The 21618-nt window shown below is 41.3% G+C and overlaps 1 protein-coding gene across 3 annotated transcripts in view; it reads right to left on the bottom strand.

The window, feature by feature from the left end:
- FRYL (FRY like transcription coactivator) overlaps positions 1–11353 on the bottom strand; it is a 259607-nt gene extending 248254 nt beyond the window's left edge. For all 3 annotated transcript variants that reach the window (XM_035005015.1, XM_035005016.1, XM_035005017.1), the window contains exon 1: positions 11159–11353. The gene's annotated coding sequence lies outside the window, so the exon portion shown is untranslated. The remainder of the gene's footprint in view (positions 1–11158) is intronic.
- Positions 11354–21618: the final 10265 nt, after the last annotated feature.

Raw genomic sequence — 21618 nt, 5'->3', positions numbered from 1 at the left:
AAGGAAAGGTGGCCATTCCACACCCTGGAGGGGCTGTCTGTGATGCCCTCACCTGATGGCTCACTTTTAGCAAACTGCAATATCCTGCAGCTTCCTTGGGCCCAATTAAGTACATTTGCAGATCTCATTAGAATTATGATGTCACTCACAAATGGGTTTTAAAAGATTTTTGTAAATGAACGAAGGAAGAGAGAGAGACAAACCAAAAAACAGACTCTTAACTATAGAGAACTGGTGCTTGGGGGTGGGGGGGATGAAATAGGTGATGGGGATTAAAGAATACACTTGTCTTGATGAATACTAAGTAATATATGGAAGTGCTGAATCACTATATTGTACACCTGAAATGAATATAACACTGCATATTCACTACACTAGAATTGAAATGTCTAAAAATTAAAAAAAAAAAAACTGTCAGAATTGGATACTTAGCTATACCTATAATAAATAAGAAAGGGTTTTTGCAAAGAGAGGCAGATTAAACATAATAAAGCAAAATAGAAGCACAACACAAGAAAACGGTAGAACTGCCAAATGCCTGTTAAAATACCAGTGCTTTATCAAAACTGTAAGGTAAAAGAGTTATTATCTTGTAAACTGTAAAACTATACAACTTTTAGAAGAAAACATAGGAAAAAAAAATCTTTGAGGCCTAGGACTGGATGAAGAGTCCTTACAACACTAAAAGCACAATTCATAAAAGAAAAAAAATAATTGAATGCACTACACGGAAATTTCAAACTTTTCTGCTCTATAAGATACCCGGTTAAGAGGATGAAAAGTCAAGCTTGGATGGGAAGAAAAGTTTGCCAACTGCATACCTGACAAAGGGTTTATATCTAGACGACAGAAAGAACTCTCAAAGCTCAACAATGAAAAACAATCCAATTTGCTCATTAGGGAAACAATTTGCCCATTAGGGAAAGGCAAATTAAAACCACAATGCGATACCACTACATAACTATTTAGAATGACTAAAAGAAATAGTGAAAATACCAAATTCTGACAAGTGTATGAAGAAACTGGATGTTTCATACATTGCTAGTGAGAATATATAGCCACTCTGGAAAATAGTCTGGCAGTTTCTTATAAAATTAATCATACACTTACCATATGACCCAACAATTGCACTCTTGGCCATTTATCCCAGAGAAATGAAAACTTATGTTCACACAAAAACCTATGCATGAATGTTCACAGCAGCTTTATTCGTAACAGCTAAAAACTGCAAACAACTCCTATGTTCTTCAACAGGTGAACAGTCAAACTGTACGGTGGTACATCCATACAATGAATACTATTCAGCAATAAAAAGAAATGAACTACTGATACATTGGATAACTTGGATGGTTTTCTAGGGCATTGTGCTGAGAGAAAAAACGTCAATCTCAAAAAGATACATACAGGAGGATTCCATTTATGTAACATTCTCAAAATGACACAATTACAGAGAAGAACAAATTAATGGTTGCCAGTAAACAGGGACAGGGGGAGTGGAGGGGACCTTGAGCTGCATGAGGGAGTTTCTCGGCAGTGATGGAACAGTACTGTATCTCGATTGTGGTGGTGGTGAAATGAATCTAGACATGAAATGTTATTAATTGCACAAAACTACACACACATACACATGAATGAGTGCATTAAAAACCATGAAAACTGGGCGCCTGGGTGGCTCAGTCGTTAAGTGTCTGCCTTCGGCTCAGGTCATGATCCCAGGGTCCTGGGATCGGAGCCCCCTGCTCCGAGGGAAGCCTGCTTCTCCCTCTCCCACTCCCCCTGCTTGTGTTCCTGCTCTCGCTGTGTCTCTCTCTCTGTCAAAAAAATAAATAAAATCTTTAAAAAAAAAAAAAAAAAACCATGAAAACTGAATATGGCTACTTAACAGTATTGTAGCAATGCCAGTTTCCTGATTAAACATGGTTATTAATGTTACGTTATGTAAGATATTACACTGGGGTAGCTGAATGAAAGTTACACGGGACTCCCTGCACTATTTTCACAACTTCCCACGAGTCTATAATTATTTCAAAATAAAGGTTTTTTTTAAGTGATGATACTCAATCATACTTATTTTTAAAATTACTAATATTTTAAGTGGAATCAAAAACATGAAAATAATACATTTTAAATTGTTCCACAATGTTTTTCATCTTTATCTCATTACTTTTTATGAATGTCTTACTATGTACAGTATAAGTAGTATATAGTTTACAACAAACATGCATATGGGGAATGCAGACACAGTTCTTTATACTGCTTGGGTATGGCAAAAAAAAATGTGCAGACCTCTGTTATAGAAGCTACAAAAGTCTGAGATTCTACCTATCCCTTCAAAGTTTTACTTAGGGAAGAATATACAAGAACAGGACAGACACCGTACTGAGAATCAAAAAGAACTCTATTCTATCCATAGTTTAAACAAGTCACAATCTCATGATCATCCACAAAATGTAGGAGTTATATTAGATCATTCCCAAGACCTTCCAGCTCTGAAAACATTGTAACTCCATGAGTTCTACAACAGGAAAAAGTACAGCAACCATAAAGAAATGTATGACTAAGCTCCAACCAGTATTTACTGAAAGTATCCCAAAGATTCAGTATTGCCGGGAATATTAAATACAAGACATTGTCCAGGTTATCATTAACACAAACATAGAAAACAGCACCTACAAAGACAATTTTACCTCAAAGAAAATAGATTACCAGAAGATCCAGTTGAAATATAAATATGCAGATAACAGGCAAAGGTGGCTATTTTGCATGCAGCCTCCTTGTTGTTGAAGGCCTCTAACTTCTGCTCATGGAATTATATGAGGCTCTGTATTGCAACTAAAAATACACCAGTGCATTCAAGTATCCTGGTGTACGAGCTTGGGGATCATGACAGTTCTCTCAAGAAGCAGAGTATCAAGACATGCGGGGAGCCTGAGTGGCTCAGTCGGTTAAGCGTCTGCATTCAGCTTGGGTCATGATCTCAGGATCCTGGGATTGAGCCTCGTGTTGGGCTCCCTGATCAGTGGGGAGTTTGCCTCTCCCTCTCCCTCTGCCCCTCCCCTACTTTGTGCTCTCTCTCAAATAAATGAATAAAATCTTAAAAAAAAAAAAAATCAAGACATCCAAGAAAGAATTATTTTCCTTCTTCCCCATCCACTTAATTATTCACCATCTACTTGAGTTAGACTGAATAAGACAGAATTTTAAGAGGTCTATTATTCAGGGGAAGCTAAACATCCACAAGGTAATTATATACCACCCTGTTACACCACCTGCTATCCAGAAACATCAACTACCTGAAACAGAGTCCAAAACCAGGAAAGAAGCTAGAGTCCTCTAAGCAGTAAAAATCAATATAACAAGGTCCTAGCACTAAAGCCCCATGCTTCTTTGGCTCCTTATTCAGAACCTTCTATCATTTTTACCCACCATTCCACAAGTGTGGTTATGGGTTCTACTCATGGCACACTAAAATATCAAATTAGAAAGGCAAGAAAAGTACGGTAAGCAGGTATAATGAGAGCAGAGAGATACAGCTAACAGTAAAGTAATATGCAAACCAATCCCCAAACCAACACGATTTAGAAAGGAATAGTTTGGCCAACAAATGAACAAACTATGGTGGTCTGTAGATTGCTGACTGAGGACACTAATGGCTGGAGCTCTTCTGCAAATAAATCATTGTGCGTTCCCTGGTGCCCAAGACACACGAAAGGAACCACCAAAGTGATATTTTTTAACCAGTATTATAGACAGCATAATCCATCTTGTATTTTTAAACAGAGACACAAAACTGAAAACTGTATTAAATGATCTTTCCAGCATTCTTTAGTATTGAACTCAATTACATCACATCTGAATTTTACCATGAAATAGAGATACACCAAACTCAAAACAGAACAAAACAAAACATGGAATCCTGAGAAATTGAAATATTATGCTGAAATTCATTCAGGCAACAAAGCATACATGGGAATACTTTATGAACTAAAAAGTGAGGCTACATTACAGTGAGTGAACAAACTACTATCCTTTTCTCATCAATTCCCAGATGCCCTGTAATAAATAAAACAAACAAAACACAACATACTTCAACCCCTCTGCAGTACAGATGCTCTCAACTAGAGATGAATCTTACAATTGCTGTCACCCAACAGCAGGATGTAGTTGGTGAAAATCTTATCTCCTGGAAAGATCAAGAAAGCGGCAGCATCAAAGTGTCTTAGGTCTGACCAAAAACGGTCATTCAAAAAAATCTTTCTTTTTTTAAGATTTTACTTATTTATTTGACAGAGAGAGAGCACAAGCAGGGGGAGCAGCAGAGGGAGAGAGAGAAACAGGCTCCCCACTGAGCAGGTGGCCTGAGGCAGGGCTCCATCCCAGGACCCTGGGATCGTGACCTGAGCCAAAGGCAGATGCTTAACCAACTGAGCCACCCAGGCGCCCCTCATTCAAAAAATCTTAAAAAGACAAAGAAATGATCAGAAACCTGGAGATAATTACAGAAAATTCTCAAAAATAAACTACATCCTTTTACCTTAAAAGATAGCATATTTATGTAATTATCACAATACTTACTAAGCCCTCAATAAATTTAGCTATTATTATTTCAAGATGACAAATAAGGACTACTAGAGCTAATGAAAATATCTATGATCATACTGATCAGGCTATCAATAAGCATTTATTAAGTGCCTACAAGGTCACCAGCACTATGAAGTAGCAATAAAAGTTCATTACCATGAGAGAGAGGGAGAGAGAGAATCCAAGCAGACTCCCCAATAAGCACGGCACCTTATGCAGGGCTTGAACTCAGGACCCTGAGATCATGACCTGAGCTGAAATCAAGAGTTGGCCACTTAACTGACTGGCACCCCTCAACTTCTTTCAAAGTATGTCCTTTCTTTAGGTCCAGCAGGCAGATATTTTGAGACATAAATTATTTACTTGTTTAGAGTCACCAAATGATTAAATGAATATAAAAAACTGTCACCAAATGAGTCTTGTAGTTTTCATAGGAAAAAAAAAAACTTTTCCCATTACTCTCCAGGCTTAGGTAGAATAAGGATGGTAGATAAACTTGCCTCTTAAAATCCTTCTAAACTTGTAGCTACACACATGATGAAGGAACCTCTTTCCTAGGATTTACACACATTGAAACGGATCAGTTTATACAGAAATATACATTTATTAAAATGCTATCTTTCATTTATATTAAATGTTCAGAATAGACAAATGTATGAAGATGGAAGGTAGATCAATGGTTAGTTACCTAGGGCTGGTGAGGGAGGTGGGGAAGGTGAATGAAAAAGTTCTAAAACTCATTGTGGTGGTGGTTTACAACTCTGGAATATACTAAAAGCCACTGAATAGAACACTTTACTTTTTTAAAAAGATTTATTTATTTGAGAGAGAGAATGCGTGCATGCACACATGAGCAGGGGAAGGGGTGGAGGGGAAGGGAGAGAAACAAGCAGATTCCCACTGAGCATGAGACCAATATGGGGCTAGATATGGGGCTAGATCTCAGGACACTGAGGTCATGAGAGCTGAAATTAAGAGTAGGCCGCTTAACCGACTGAGCCACCCAGGTGCCCTTGAATTGTACACTTTAAATAGGTGAATTGTATGGTATGTAAATTACTACATCTCCATAGAGCTGTTTTTTTGTTTTTTTTTTTTTTTTTTGAGAGAGAGAGTGTGAGACAGAGAGCATGAGCAGGGGGAGGGGCAGAGGGAGAGAGAGAAGCAGGCTCCCCACTCAGCAGGGAACCCAGTTTGGGACTTGATGCCAGGACCCTGGGATCATGACCTGAGCCGAAGGCAGACGCTTAACTGACTGAACCACCAGGCGCCCATTAAGATTTTATTTTTAGGCAATCTCCACACCCAATGCGAGGCTCAAACTCACAACCCTGAGACCAAGAGTCACGTGCTCCACCAACTGAGCCAGCCAGGCACCCCTGTTATTTTAAAATTTTAACTCTTCACAAAATTTGACAAATCATAATTACTACATTATGGTCAAACTCCATAGGATATACCCCTCTGTCAGATATTCTTCCTGACCTGGCTGACCTCATCACTGACAGTCCTACACAGTCCTTTTATTAACAATCCAATTCTTTCCCAACAAATACAAACATCAAGCAACAGACATGGGGGGAGAGGTGCAGGGAAGTACAATTTATAAAAGTTAAAAATAATTCACACAGTATTTTTATGTAAGTGGTTTTCAAAATGGTTATTTTCATAATATAAAAAAAATCCAGAATAAAGTCATCTATTTATTATAGCATTTTGATTTTAAAAGAATGTTACTACTCTATGAGCAAACTACCCGTTATCTCCCAGCATACAGATGTAGTCTCATAATGGCAGTCTTTGAAATGGATGACCCTTGTAGAGTGTAAGGAAAGACACATTTATATTTATAGAATTTCAAAAATATTCTGCCCCATAAGAACAGGGTTTAAATTAAAAAAAAAAAAAAACAAACAAAACCCTAGACCTCACAGATTTATTTAACAGTGTCCATGAACCCAAGCCACCTCAGATGGAAGACCATGTTTGTTTGCTAGCATACTTTGGAAGAAGCTATGCAGAACAATAAACAAGACTGAATAATAAATTCACTTAGGTGTGTACTTTTTACACTACTTTTAATCCACATGTACCACTCTATTTAAGGATCCTACTCAGAGGAGCTCACAACTTGGTAAAGGCAGACTTAATCTTATCTTCAATGCTAGGCAATGTACACAAAGTAGGGGCAGTTCTCAATAAAAATTTGCCAAATGAATGGAGATTTCTCAGCTAATTAAGCCAACTGGCTGCTTACAGCTGGGTTTTCTATTTAGGAACCTTTGGAAAACCTTTTTCCCCACTAAGCTTAAAGAAGCACCTAGAACAATAGAATTTTATCACCCACTTCATCAGCCCAAATTGTAGCTCCCTTTTTACAATGAGCAACATAAGATTTGAGTAAAACCTCTGTATGTGATTTGATCATGAAGAAATGTCTGTCTTCCCACATTCCTCCTTGGGCTACTATGAGTGCCTGTTGGCAGTCTCAAAGCAATTTTTAATGCTCTCTAGAAATTAAAAGAATCAATAAATGAGAAGAGATTAAGCTTAGGAGTATGTACTCCAAAAATATTTTAGGGTAAAGGCAGGTAAACTGTTCAGGGACACCGGTTTTGACCAGTTTTTGAAACGTTTTGAACACAAACATACTAGTGGTAGCCTTGTACTCAAGAACATGCGGGGCGCCTGGGTGGCTCAGTTGGTTAAGCGACTGCCTTCGGCTCAGGTCATGATCCTGGAGTCCCAGGATCGAGTCCCACATCAGGCTCCCTGCTCAGTGGAGGGTCTGCTTCTCCCTCTGACCCTCTTCCCTCTCGTGCTCTCTGTCTCTCATTCTCCCTCTCAAATAAATAAAATCTTTAAAAAAAAAAAAAAAGAACATGCAAAGCTCTGCTGATAAGGGAAAAAATGGTTTACCTCTAAACACACACACACACAACACACTTTCCCCAAGTAAAACAAGTTGACTTCTTTACAGCTTATGGTTTTTCAGAATACTGGTGGGATAACAAAAGTGCTCAAGTACTTTAAGCAACAGTAAAAAATAAATCAAATAAATAAAATAAATGAAGAGAGTACCTAGAACTTTTGTTAATGGTTTAGCAAAGTCTACAATCATAACAAACATAACCATACTGTAAGTCAGAGCATAGTTTGTGCTGTAAAAGGGTTTTATAAGAGCAAGAAGAAAGAGCAATCAGTTATGATTAGAATAGAAGAAGAGCTTGCAGACAAGGTGACATTTGAGCTGGGTTAGATGGATGATCTCTCTAGTGAGGTAACTACAGTTGAAATTCAGAGCATTTGCTCTGCCCCCCAAAAAATATTTTATAGATAAAAATAGTCCAAGTAGAGAACATACACCCAGCCAACCCCCAAACATACTTTATCTTTTAAGATTTCTTTTAAAATATAAAAGCTGCTATATAAAGCAATGAAAACTTTCCCACCTCACCTAGATTTCTTCTATTATTCCACTATCTCTTTACCATTTGAGCATGAATCCTGTGTCCCTGTCACTTTGCACTTGTTACTGTGCTGAGAAATACATGGTCTTTTTCCTGTGGATGATAATTTTGCATCTTCCCATTAAACTGTTATACCTTTGAGAGCAATAACCGTAATCCATTTCTATTTTATCTTTCCATAATACTTCTTAAATACATACTCAACAGATACTGTTGGCAGGTTAAACCTAGTTCTAATAATTGTGACAATAAGCTATCACTATCACAAAAGAGGTCTGTGGAACAGATATTATAAACAATTAAATCACATTTTTTGCAAAGAGAACAAAAAGCATCTAGACTAATAGTATCTACCCCCAGACAATGAACTAGTTGCTCTGCTTTAGTGTAACTTGTTCAGAAAGGGTGCATGTTTAAAAAAAAAAAAAAAAAATTAAATCTCTCAAGCAGCCTTTATAGAACATTATCTTTCTTTGTCACAAAGTCCTAAGACAACACTGTTACTGTGACAGTGAATTTGTAGAGAAATGAAGGACAGTCCTAGTTCCCAAGGATCTCAACAGACAGTTCACAACTCAAGAAATGGCTTGGCAATGTGTATACATAAAACAATGTGTTTAAAACAATATGAAAAGCACAAAGGAAAAATGTTTTCCAGGAAGCACAGCCTAGCTATTTCAAAGATAATTCTTTCTGAATGTGCTCTTTTAAAAGTTCAGAAATTCTCTCCTCTATTGTTTAAGCTGGAAGTAAACAAAGATAGAAATTTGAAAACTTGTTTTAATCTTCTACTTAACTATATTATGAGATGGAAAGGGAGATTATGCCTGCAAGCTTGCCTGACACCCTTATCACAGAAGAAGATCAAAGGGGAGGGACAAGAGGAATATAGGTGTAACAATGCCAGATACCATCAAGATTACTACCAAAGAACACGTTTTTGTGTGTCTGCACTTCCTAAATTCTGTGGGAAGAACAGAGTACTTCTCAAACATTCTTATCCAAAATTGGCTTTCAGTTTGCCTAGTTTCTCCTTCCTTGTTATTGCTGAGCCTGTGAACTGATAATGTTCCACACCACTCAGAAAGTTACTACGTTAATCAAGTGCGTTAATCAAGGAACACTTCAGGACGTTTAGTATTGCTTTAAAAAAAAAAAACAAAAAACCACTGAGCCAGGCATTCCAACAAAATTCACTCTTCCAAAGAAGTAATTTTACAAAATAACTCAGAATGGAAGAAAAGACAGGATGGAATGCTATTTTTTTTTTAACATTTTATTTATTTGACAGAGAGAGACACGGCGAGAGAGGGAACACAAGCAGGGGGAGTGGGAGAGGGAGAAGCAGGCTTCTCGCCCAGCAGGGAGCCCAATGCGGGGCTCGATCCCAGGACCCCTGGGATCATGACCTGAGCCAAAGGCAGACGCTTAACGACTGAGCCACCCAGGCGCCCCTGGAATGCTATTTTTGATAACGAGTAGCAAAAACAACAACAAAAAAAAGACTACAGAATAACACACCCACAGCTACTTTGTTTATAGGCTTGTAACTTGCACATGCAAGTACTCTACAAAGTATTGCTCAAGAAGAAACTGTCAAAAATGAATGCTTATGAAAACATTCTTTTTCTAAAGATCTCTAACAAGGGCTGTGCTGTTTCTAAATTATTTCTTTAGCAAGTATTCACAGGTAGAGCAGAGCAATAATGCTCAGGATGAGAAAAAAAATCTGTTTTATCAACAGTAAAAGTTGTTACTAATTATAATGCCTATGAGTTCAGTACTAGAAATTACGGTAGTTATCTGCTAGACAGAACAGTACTTCACAAAACTGATTATTCCTGAAAAAAAGTACTTTTTTCCTAATCCTACAGACCCTAACAACCTAGTAGATTGGTTTTGTTGTTGTTTTCCTTCCAAAAGAACCTCCGCTAATAAGTCGAGGTAACCTTTCGCAGTTCAAAGGTTAAGGCAAATTCAGCTCTATGTAGAGTTCTTGCTCCTCATCACCCCCCCCCCCTTCTTTTTTTCTTTGGTCTCTTCTCATATTATCTTGGCCTGAAAGAGGTTAATGCGCCGGTACAATTGCAGATCCATGAGGGAAGCGATTTTAGGTGCCGAGGAATGAAACTGGGATGGGAAGAACGATCGACAGCGATCAAGAACCAGCTCGCTCTAGAAATCATCCTCTCCAAAAAGGAAGAAGAGAGTCTCTGCCCAAAGAACCTGCTGCCTGGAAGCCACAACTTCCATCAATCGGCAAAGAAAAGTTGCAAGAAGAGCTCAGCGCCCAGGCAGCCCGCGCCGGTGCGGAGACGGAGGTCAGCAAGACACTCATCAGGCCCGGGCGGCCCGCGAGCCCGGGCTGCGGCGTCGGTGGGGCCGACTCCGACTCCGGCAGGCTCCGGGTCTGGGGATGCGACCGCGAAGAGTGGGCGGAGAAACAAGAGCAGAGGAAAAGAGGGACAATGCTGGGCCGGGCCGGCGACTCCGCGCGCTCCAAGGGTCCCCCAGCGCCTCTTCCCGCCCGGGGCCGCCAGCTGCCGGGCCAAGTTTGCTTCTCAGCCCTTCCTTCACGACCCGGGTGGCGAAGCCGTGGCCGCCGGCCTCCCTCCGCCTGGCCGCGGCCGCCTGCCTTCCCGCCGGGCGGCTCCCGCGAGTCGGCGAGGAGGCGGCGCGCGCGAGGGGAGCCGCGCGCGCGAAGGGGCGCCGGGCGCGCGAGGAGCAGGGGGCGCGTGAAGGGAGGCGGGCGCGCGAGGGGCAGGGGGCGCGCGAGCGAGCGGCGCGCGCGAGGTGCGCCGGGCGCGCGGGGGAGCGGGGCGCGCGGCGCTCCCCGAGGACCCGCTGCCGCTCCGGCGGATTTTCGGTTGAGGCGGGGGCTGCGCCGCCGTTTACGGTCCGTTAGGAGTCTTTGCCCGGGCGGCGCAGCCTGCCAGCCATCCTGGCCCGCCTCCCCCTCGGCTCCCATCAGGAAGGGCAGCCGGGCGAGGGCCGGCGACCTCGTCTCCTCCCAGGGCTGTGGCCGCCGGTCGGCGGGCATCCCGGCGCCTGCCCCTGGGGCTGGAAGAGAAAGTGAAATGAAGCGTCTTTCCCCAGGCAACACCTACCCGTCCCCAGTCCAAGTGCAGCTGCCTCGCTCCTCGGGCGCCGCCGGTCCCCGCCCTCGGGCCCCGGGCTCCGTTCTCTTGACAATGGCGCGTCCCCTTTAAGGAATAATCCGATCGGAACCGATGTGTGGTTAAACCTCCGACTCTGATTTTAACCGGATTTCTCTCTCTCCCCCTGAGCCCGACGGACGCCCGGCGGTGCTGCAAGCTCTTCCCACCCCTTCCCCGCCCCGCCTACTCCCTCGCCTTCCTGATTGGCGAGAAACACTACAACAGGAACAGCAATACTCGCACTCCACTGGCCGGCCCGGCCGCCGCTCACCGCGGCTCCCACCCCCACCCCGCCCCTTTCCCCGGGTTGGTCTTTCCTCTAATCACTCTCTGTCCTCTACTCCATCGTTGCTTTGGAGAACTGGCAGTCAAGGCTCACCCTCCCGCCTCCGGAAAGCGAACTTTATTTTTATTGGTAAAAGGACATCTTCCTGTGCACCTGATTGGGCAAGGAAGGAGTTAGTCTGCACGCCCCTTACCCATTATTGCTCTCCCTTTACGGGTCTGAGAAATACAGCCGCAAAGTCCTCCCTACTTTGCCTTCTTCTAAGCGCCTTTCCCTTTAAGTGGTGGTAGGGGTCGTGGACAAACTCACAGCCTGCATTGGGGAAAGCGGGGAAGGGAGAAGAGAAAAATTCAAAATCTTCTCCAGTTGAGTAATCTATCCGGAGCTGGAATCCTGCGGAACCTCAGCATGCTGTCTAGTGAATGGACTGGTGAGAGTGAGTTAGAATACCTGAAATTCTGGCACTAATTCCTATTGAGAGTCCCTCAAGTTTTCACTCACTGCCCACTCTACCCCCATCGTCGATTCGACTGGCTTCTCGCTACCCCGAAGAGCTTTAGTAAAGGTATCTGCAAAACTGGAGGTGTCATCTCGCAATCGTTCTTTTTTTTTTTTTTTTTTTTTTAAGATTTTATTTATTTGACAGAGACACAGCGAGAGAGGGAACACAAGCAGGGGGAGTGGGAGAGGGAGAAGCAGGCTTCCCGCGGAGCAGGGAGCCTGGTGCTCGATCCCAGGACCCTGGGACCATGCCCTGAGCCGAAGGCAGACGCTTAACGACCGAGCCATCCAGGGGCCCCTCGTAATCGTTTAAAAAAACCATTTAAATCATTTCCATTAAAAAGTTCCGCTTAATTCACGTCCTCTGTGTTGTCTCGGCGTTCCTCACGAAGGCTCAGTTACTCTTCTGAAAAGACTGAATAGATGGTGCCTCTCATGCCAACCTCAAAAGTTAAAGACCTCCGTCCCCCCTGCTAGAACTGTAGCAGGGGGAGCCCAGGTTGAGCCCAAACGGTCACCAGAAGGCTATTCCTTGAGGGAAAGAGGGAGTCTGGCACCGGAAGCTTGACCTTGCCGCAAAACCTGCCCCATAAGAAGAGAAATTCTTCGACAGTCTGGTGGATTATGCTTTCCCCAGTTTCCCACCAGAGCTGTAAGAACCGAAAGAGTTGTCACTACTACAGTTGGGTATAGCTAGTGCTTTTGTACCCATCTAAGACTGTTAGGGGGAAAGGTTAAGTGTCCTGGCCCTGTTTGCCGAGCAACTTTGAGAGCCTTCGGACCTCAGGATATTTAGTGCATTTATAGGGGTAGCTCAGTGGAACCCAGTGGTGCCTAGAAAGTAGCACCTCTCAGCGGTACCCTAGAAGGGAGTTTAGTAGCAGAGAGGGGAAAATAAATATCGGTAGCTCAAAGGACTTTTCCGTGAGTTCAGCTCAAAAATTTTATGGACATACCCATAAATATCAAAGGGTGAGCAAAGGGAAAGGCTGTAGGTCATTCAGGTGTTTCTACTGGGGGCAAGAGACAAGGAAATACTTGGGTTCTATTTGTATGGCCTCAGAGGTGCTTATATAAATCTCTGAAGTGTCTATAACTAAACCCACATTTTCAGCCTATTCCATTTTGTTTTTTGGTTGTTACCTTTTTTTACTATTGTCAGGATAAAACCGGTTTTCATCTGATTTACAACTGTCAAACTTTGAGACTGCTTCTGGGTTCTGATATTCTATATTAGAATATAAATGGAATAAGAATATTTTATATTCTAATATCTAGTATGATCTTCTAGAAATAAAGACATCTACTATTTCTGATATGTACACAACTATAGGTTTTGTTCAAGGTCTAGGTGATGTTTTCAAGTTCTTTGTAAAACACCTGTTCTTTGATGTCCAGATTGTTCTGTTACACTAGCACATTGGGCTCGGTAACTCCAGAAGACAGTCTGCAGTAACCTCTAAATTCTCTTCCCTACACTTAACCAACCATGCTGAGATCACCACCTTACAAACATAATTTATATTATTTTTTCTCTATTTCACACTTGCCCACATTAGCATTGTTTATCACTTTTTAGCTCATACACCTAACCTCCTCCTCCTACTACTATTAGTATTCACATAGAGGAAAATTTTAGAAAATCTGCAAACCTAGAGCTTCCAATATGCAAGTCATTCTTAAGAATGTTCAGTATTGGGTATTTACCCCAAAGATACAAATGTAGGGATACATGCACCCCGATGTTTATAGCAGCAATGTCCACAATAGCCAAACTATGGAAAGAGCCAAGATGTCCATCAACAGATGAATGGATAAAGAAGATGTGATATATATATATACACATATACACACAGTGGAATATTATGCAGCCATCAAAAGGAATGAGATCTTGCCATTTGCAACGACATGGATGGAACTGGAGGGTGTTATGCTGAGCGAAATAAGTCAATCAGAGAAAGACATGTATCGTATGACCTCACTGATATGAGGAATTCTTAATCGCAGGAAACAAACTGAGGGGTGCTGGAGTGGGGGGTGGGGTGGGAGGGGGGGATGGCTGGGTGATAGACACGAGAGGGTATGTGCTATGGTGAGCGCTGTGAATTGTGCAAGACTGTTGAATCACAGATCTGTACCTCTGAAACAAATAATACATTATATGTTAAAAAAAAAAAAAAAGAAGAAGAAGATAGCAGGAGGGGAAGAATGAAGGGGGGGGATCGGAGGGGGAGACGAACCATGAGAGATGATGGACTCTGAAAAACAAACTGAGGGTTCTAGAGGGGAGGGGTGTGGGAGAATGGGTTAGCCTGGTGATGGGTATTAAAGAGGGCACATTCTGCATAGAGCACTGGGTGTTATGCACAAACAATGAATTATGGAACACTACATCAAAAACTAATGATGTAATGTATGGTGATTAACATAACAAAAAATTTAAAAAAAAAAAAAAAAAGAATGTTCAGTATTTGAGCACCTGGGTGGCCCAGTCAGTTGAGTGTCTGACTCTTGATTTCAGCTAAGGTCATGATCTCAGAGTCATGGGATCAAGCCCCGGGGCCAGCTCCGTGTTCAGTATGGATTCTACTTGTCTCTCTCCCACTGCTTCTCCCCCTACTCATGCTCTCTCTCTCTCTCAAATAAACAAATGAAATCTTTTTTTTTTTAAGGTAAAAGACTTAAAAAAAACAAAAGAATGTTCAGTGTTATTGAACCAGTCCCTGGAGAAATTTACAATTTGTACTTTCCCCTTAGAGGGACTTTATCCCATACCTTTCTCATCTCTAAGCTAGATCCCCATTCTTTAAAAAGAAATATTCCCTGGGGCGCCTGGGTGGCTCAGTCGTTAAGCGTCTGCCTTCGGCTCAGGTCATGATCCCAGGGTCCTGGGATCAAGCCCCGCATCGGGCTCTCTGCTTGGTGGGAAGCCTGCTTCTCCCTCTCCCACTCCCCCTGCTTGTGTTCCCTCTTTCGCTGTGTTTCTCTCTGTCAGATAAATAAAATCTTAAAAAAAAAAAAAAAAAGAAATATTCCCAGAGGTGCCCAGCAGGCTCAGTCGGTAGAGCATGCAACTCTTGATTTGGGGGGTTGTGAGTTCAAGCCCCACATTGGGTAGAGCAATTACTTTAAACAAATAAAAAAATAAAAAGAAATCTTCTACCAATGTGCCAGCATAACTAAAGCTTTTTAACATCCTTGTATAGAGATCTTTTTAAAATTCTTTTAAAGGGTGAAATACATTATGATCATTTATTCTCTCCGTTTACACACAAAGGTAAACCACCTCAAAGAACTACCAGTGAGGGGCACCTGGTTGGTTCAGTCGGTTAAGTGTCTGCCTTTAGCTCAGGTCATGATCCCAGAGTCCTGGGATCGAGCCCCGCATGGCTCTGCGGGCTCCCCTCTCCTCCCCGATTCTCCCTCTCCTCCCCGCTTGTAATCTCTCACTGTCTCTCCTTCTCTCTCTCTCAATTAAATAAATAAATAAATAAATAAATAAATAAAACTACCAGTGAAGCCAGTAATTAGTTTTCCTTAGAAAAATTGTTACCATTTATATTGCAAATTCTTTTCAGTACACCGCACATTTATGTAGTAACCATTATGTGTTAACTAAAGAATAGGGGGAAAAAATGAATATGTCTCCATTCTCCAGAGACAGAATCTCTAAATTCTATCCAAAAGTGACACTTTACCCCTCACTTAGCACTTAGGTGGATAGCATCTATTAACGAGGGATTTTCTACAGTAAAATTAAGAAAAATCCAATTCCTAGAAGCTGTCAACAAAAATTTCTTTCCCCAGCCCTTTATTAATATTAACAAAAATGAGGCAGTTAAGAGAAAATAAGTTCATAGTAATTTGATTTTATAAAGAAACTTCAAAAAAATATTTCCTGGATCTCTATAGAGGAGGCTCATGTCCTCCACCTTCCATACTTCAGTGTGTTCCTTTGTAAAATTAGAACGGATATTCATTGAGAATATCACTGAATGAACTTTAATCATCAGTAAAAGAATATACTGAACAAAAATGAATCCTTTACTGGCAGAAAGGAGATGCTAATACATTTTTAGGAAGATTTCCAATTCTCTCCTGCTCAAAATCCTTCAGAAATTTCTCGAGGCACACACTGAATATAGTCCAAGCATCTCAGCAAAACATACATCTCTCTTTATAATCTGACTCCAGGCTATCTCTCGGGTTTCTTCTCTGGCCACTCCTTCATTTAACACTTAAAATGGCTGCTCTATGTCAATGATCCTGTTATTTCAAGCCTCAATGCCTTTGGGTATGTGGTTCCCTTTGTGTAGAGTAGCTTTCCCTCTGTGCTCACCTGGAAGATTCTCATTTACGTGTCCATCAAAACCCAATAGAAGCATTACCTTCTTTGTGAAGACTTTTCAGATTTCATCCCCTTTCCTGACATGATTATTTTTCTACTACATACATGCATCTATTATTCCGATTCCAGGTATCAAATTGAAGACAAGCCTTAAATGTTTCTTTTTCTGTCTCTTGCACTAATCTGAATTCTTTTCCAAGATCGAAGGCCATACTTATGCACTTTTTTCTTTTTCTTTTTTTAATTTTTTTAAGATTTTATTTATTTGACAGAGACACAGCGAGAGAGGGAACACAAGCAGGGGGAGAGGGAGAGGGAGAGGGAGAAGCAGACTCCCAGCTGAGCAGGGAGCCCGATGTGGGGCTTGATCCCAGGACCCTGAAATCATGACCTGAGCCGAAGGCAGACACTTAACGACTGAGCCACCCAGGCGCCCCATACTTATGCACTTTTGCGTCAGCATCACTTGGGTTGATACCTGGCATAACTGATGCTTTCAATAAATGCATTTCAAATTTGGTTGAATGAGCAAGGCTGAAATGAAAAGGTTAACTTATGGGGCGCCTGGGTGGCTCAGTCATTAGGTGTCTGCCTTCAGCTCAGGTCATGATCCCAGGGTCTTGGGATCGAGCCCTGCATCGGGCTCCATGCTTGGCAGGAAGCCTGCTTTTCCCTCTCCCACTCCCTCCCCCTCTGCTCGTGTTCCCTCTTTCACTGTGTCTCTCTCTGTCAAATAAATAAATAAAAATCTTTATTAAAAAAAAAGAAAAGGTTAACTTACAATGTGAAAATCTAATTAACCAGAATACTATTCTAGAAATATTTTATTGTAAATCTGTCTAGATAATGGAAATGAGTCTATATCGCTGATTTCCAGACTTTATTTCATGGACTGGTAAATTTGCAAGAAATTTCTGGTAACTGACATAGCCTTAATAACTTTTTTATGTTGCAAACTAAAGGTATAAAAGTAAATATAAATAAATATCTATCTACTCTTCCCATTATTTCATAAAATAGAAATGTTTTAAAACCAAAACTTGAGGGGCGCCTGGGTGGCTTAATTGGTTAGGCATCCAACTCTTGATTTGGGTTCAGGTCATGGTCTCGGGTCCTGGGATCTAGCCCCACATAGGGCTCCATACTTGGAGTTGGTTTGGGAGTCTTTCTCTTCCTCTCCCTCTGCCCCTCCCCCTGTTCACACTCTAAATAAATAAATAAATAAATAAATAAATAAATAAATAAATAAATAAATACATCTTTAAAACAAAACAATACAAAACTTACGGGCGCCTGGGTGGCTCAGTCAGTTAGGCATCTGACTCAATCTCAGCTCAGGTCTTGATCTCAGGGTCATTAGTTCAGAACCCATATTGGGCTCCATGCACTTAAAAAAACAAAAAAACAAAACACCCACCAAAAGTTGGGAAGGTTATAAATTCAGAATAAAAGACTTTTGAATAAATTTGACATTATGGGTGCCTGGGTGGCTCAGTCGGTTGAGCGTCTGCCTTTGGCTCAGGTCATGATCCCGGGATCCTGGGATCAAGTCCCAGGTCGGGCTCCCTGCTCATTGCGGAGCCTGCTTTTCCATCTCCCCCCACCCCCAGCTCATGCTCTCTCTCTTGCTATCTCTCTCTCTCTCATAAATAATAAAAATCTTTAAAAATAAATAAATAAATTTAACATTATAAAGAACTTGCACAAACCTCCAATTGAAACTAAAAAATTCGAGTGCCTGGGTGGCTCAGTTGGTTAAGCGACTGCCTTCGGCTCAGGTCATGATCCTGGAGTCGCGTCCCGCATCGGGCTCCCTGCTCGGCAGGGAGTCTGCTTCTCCCTCTGACCCTCCTCCCTCTCATGCTCTCTGTCTCAAATAAATAAATAAAATCTTTAAAAAAAAGAAACTAAAAAATTCTTTGCACTTCAAATTACTTAATCTGATGCCTCTTTTCATGTATTTTTAAACAATGGTTTAGAAATGAAAATATTCCTAAGGTTTTCTTTTCCCCTATGATGTCCATGGCGGTGGGGCGGGGATCTGTTTGATTTTTTGTTAATTTTCACTCTACCCACGAATAAATGTCATAGTATCACACTAATTGACTTGCTAGCTTCCTGCCAGAATATTTGTAGAGAAATATTTATTTATGAAAGTGCTTGCAAAATGCTAATTGAATTCCTTTCTGCATCTACCATGTCATATAGCGTTCCCTTCCTTTTCTTTTGGGAAACTTGCCACTTTTTTTTTAAAAGATATTATTTATTTATTTGACAGAGAGAGACACAGCGAGAGAGGGAACACAAGCAGGGGGAGTGGGAGAGTGAGAAGCAGGCTTCCCGCAGAGCAGGGAGCCCAATGTGGGGCTTGATCCCAGGACCCTGGGATCATGACCTGAGCCGAAGGCAGACGCTTAACGACTGAACCACCCAGGTGCCCCCAAAATACAAAACTTTAAAGCAGTTAAGGATTGCCTAAGACCGAGCTGATCACAGCCAATACTCATATGTATTTTTCCCTTGTCTTGTTCTATGTATATAAAAAAGTATTTTTACACTAATGGAATCATACCACATATTGGGGATTATATTCTTCTTTTTATGTGACATTATATCCAAGAACATTTTCTCATAACATTGGTTTTTTTCAAACATTTTTATGTATATATACTATACTATGGATAAATACACCACAAGACAAGCCACCATTTTCCTACTGTTGGCCATTTATGAAGCTTCCAACACTGTGAGGAACAGCTTTCTTTGTCAACTAATCTCTTACTGCATCTTTGATCATTTCCTTAAAATAATCCTTTAAAAAGAGATTTAAAAGTACAAGTACCATGTCAAGAGGTAAAAGCATTTTTTTTTATTTATTTTTAAAGATTTTATTTATTTATTTGACAGAGAGAGACAGCGAGAGAGGGAACACAAGCAGGGGGAGTAGGAGAGGGAGAAGCAGGCTTCCCGCGGAGCAGGGAGCCCGACGAGGGGCTCGATCCCAGGACCCTGGGATTGACCTGAGCCGAAGGCAGACGCTTAACGACTGAGCCACCCAGACACCCCTGCCACTTTTTTTTTTCTTTAAGATTTTATTTATTTGCGAGAGAGAGAATGAGAGACAGAGAGCACGAGAGGGAGGAGGGTTAGAGGGAGAAGCAGACTCCCTGCTGAGCAGGGAGCCCGATGCAGGACTCGATCCCGGGACTCCGGGATCATGACCTGAGCCAAAGGCAGTCGCTTAACCAACTGAGCCACTCAGGCGCCCACCACTTTTTATTTTCATTTTTATTTGTTATTTATTTTTAACAGTTTTATTTTTTATTTTATTTTTTATTTATTTGAGAGAGAGAGAGAGCAGGGTGAGGGGCAGAGGGAGAAGCAGACTCCCCGCTGAGCAGGGAGCCCGACACATGGGACTCCATCCTGGGACTCTGGGATCACCACCTGAGCCGAAGGCTGACGCTTAATCGACTGAGCCACCCCGGTGCCTCAAGCTTACCACTTTTTAAAAACCATTGTTTAATCCTTATAAAGTTCCCCCATTGTTTGTCAATGAATCAAACAATAAAAACTTAAATGCTTTAAATTTTTTTTATCCATATAGCACATATATTTTCTGAACTTCCAAAAATTTAGGTTAAGTGCCTGATAACCATCAGCAAATACCATAAAGTCTATCCTGTGTCAGTTATAATAATGATAATATGAGGGTGCCTGGGTGGCTCAGTTGGGTTAAGCGACTGCCTTCGGCTCAGGTCATGATCCTGGAGGCCCGGGATCGAGTCCCGCATCGGGCTCCCTGCTCAGTGGGGAGTCTGCTTCTCCCTCTGACCCTCCCCCATCTCATGCTCTCTCTCTCTCTCTCATTCTCTCTCATAAATAAATAAATAAATAAATAAATAAATAAATAAAATCCTTAAAAAAAAAGATTTAAAAAAAATAATGATAATATGAGACATATTAAAACACTTAGAGGGCGCCTGGGTGGCTCAGATGGTTAAGCGCCTGCCTTCGGCTCGGGTCGTGATCCCAGGGTCTTGGGATCGAGTCCCGCATCGGGCTCTCTGCTCCTTGGGAGCCTGCTTCTCCCTCTGCCTCTCTCTCTCTCTGTCTCTCATGAATAAATAAATAAAAATCTTTAAAAAAAAAAGAAAAAAAAAAACACTTAGAGAAATTTTTATGTATTATTAATGCAAATATATATACACATATATACTCGAGTATACATAATTATATATAAAAGTGCTCTTTTAAATAGTGCAACCAAATCAGACATAAATTCTTTATGATGGGATAGCTCATAATGGCTAAGCATCCTATAGAAGAAATCTTCTGTTGCTATGATAAAGGTCTAGAAATATCACTTTCTAAACGTTGTCAAATAATTGATTTTTTAAAAAATAATTGATTTCTTGGGGCGCCTGGGTGGCTCAGTTGGTTAAGCGACTACCTTCGGCTCAGGTCATGATCCCAGGGTCCTGGGATCGAGTCCCGCATCGGGCTCTCTGCTCGTTGGGAGCCTGCTTCTCCCTCTCCCACTCCCCCTGCTTGTGTTCCCTCTCTCGCTGTGTCTCTCTCTCTCAAATAAATAAATAAAATCTTTTAAAAAATAAAATAAAATAAATAAAAATAAATTAAAAAAATAAAATAAAATAATTGATTTCTTGTTCAGTGGAATATGTGATTAATGTATATGAGATCATCTTCCATTAATAAAATATTATATTTGTTTTGTCTTCATTTTCTATACATATTTTAGATATTTAGGAGCTTTATATTTTAATACTATTTTATTAATTGGGATACCTTTATCAATAAGATCCTAATTTTGTCCAAAATATCTTACTGGTGGTATGTTCATATTCTGCCATTTTTCTTCTTTTTCACCATTACAAAGAGGGTTCCATTCTAAACAGATCCATTGGGATACCTGGGTGGCTCAGATGGTTAAGCATCTGCCTTCAGCTCAGGTCATGATCCCAGGGTCCTGGGATCGAGCCCCACATCAGGCTCTGTGCTCAGCAGGGAGCCTGCTTCTCCCTCTCCCTCTGCCTGCCTGTCTGCCTACTTGTGATCTCTCTCTGTCAAATAAATAAATAAAATCTTAAAAAAAAAAAAACAAAACAGATCCATTGTGTGAAAATGGGAATTTAAAGAAGAGATAAATCAAGGATTAAATCATGGCTTTATAAGTGGATTACTCCGAGGGACTCTTTAGAATAGTATTCAGCTAGATCTATTTCCACGCAACAAACTGCTTTTCAGAAGTAA

This window comes from Mirounga leonina, unplaced genomic scaffold (assembly GCF_011800145.1).
Source record: "Mirounga leonina isolate KUSES-001 unplaced genomic scaffold, KU_Mleo_1.0 Mir_129, whole genome shotgun sequence".
NCBI classification, from domain to species: Eukaryota; Metazoa; Chordata; class Mammalia; order Carnivora; family Phocidae; genus Mirounga; species Mirounga leonina.
This window is presented reverse-complemented; position numbering and strand designations above follow the sequence as displayed.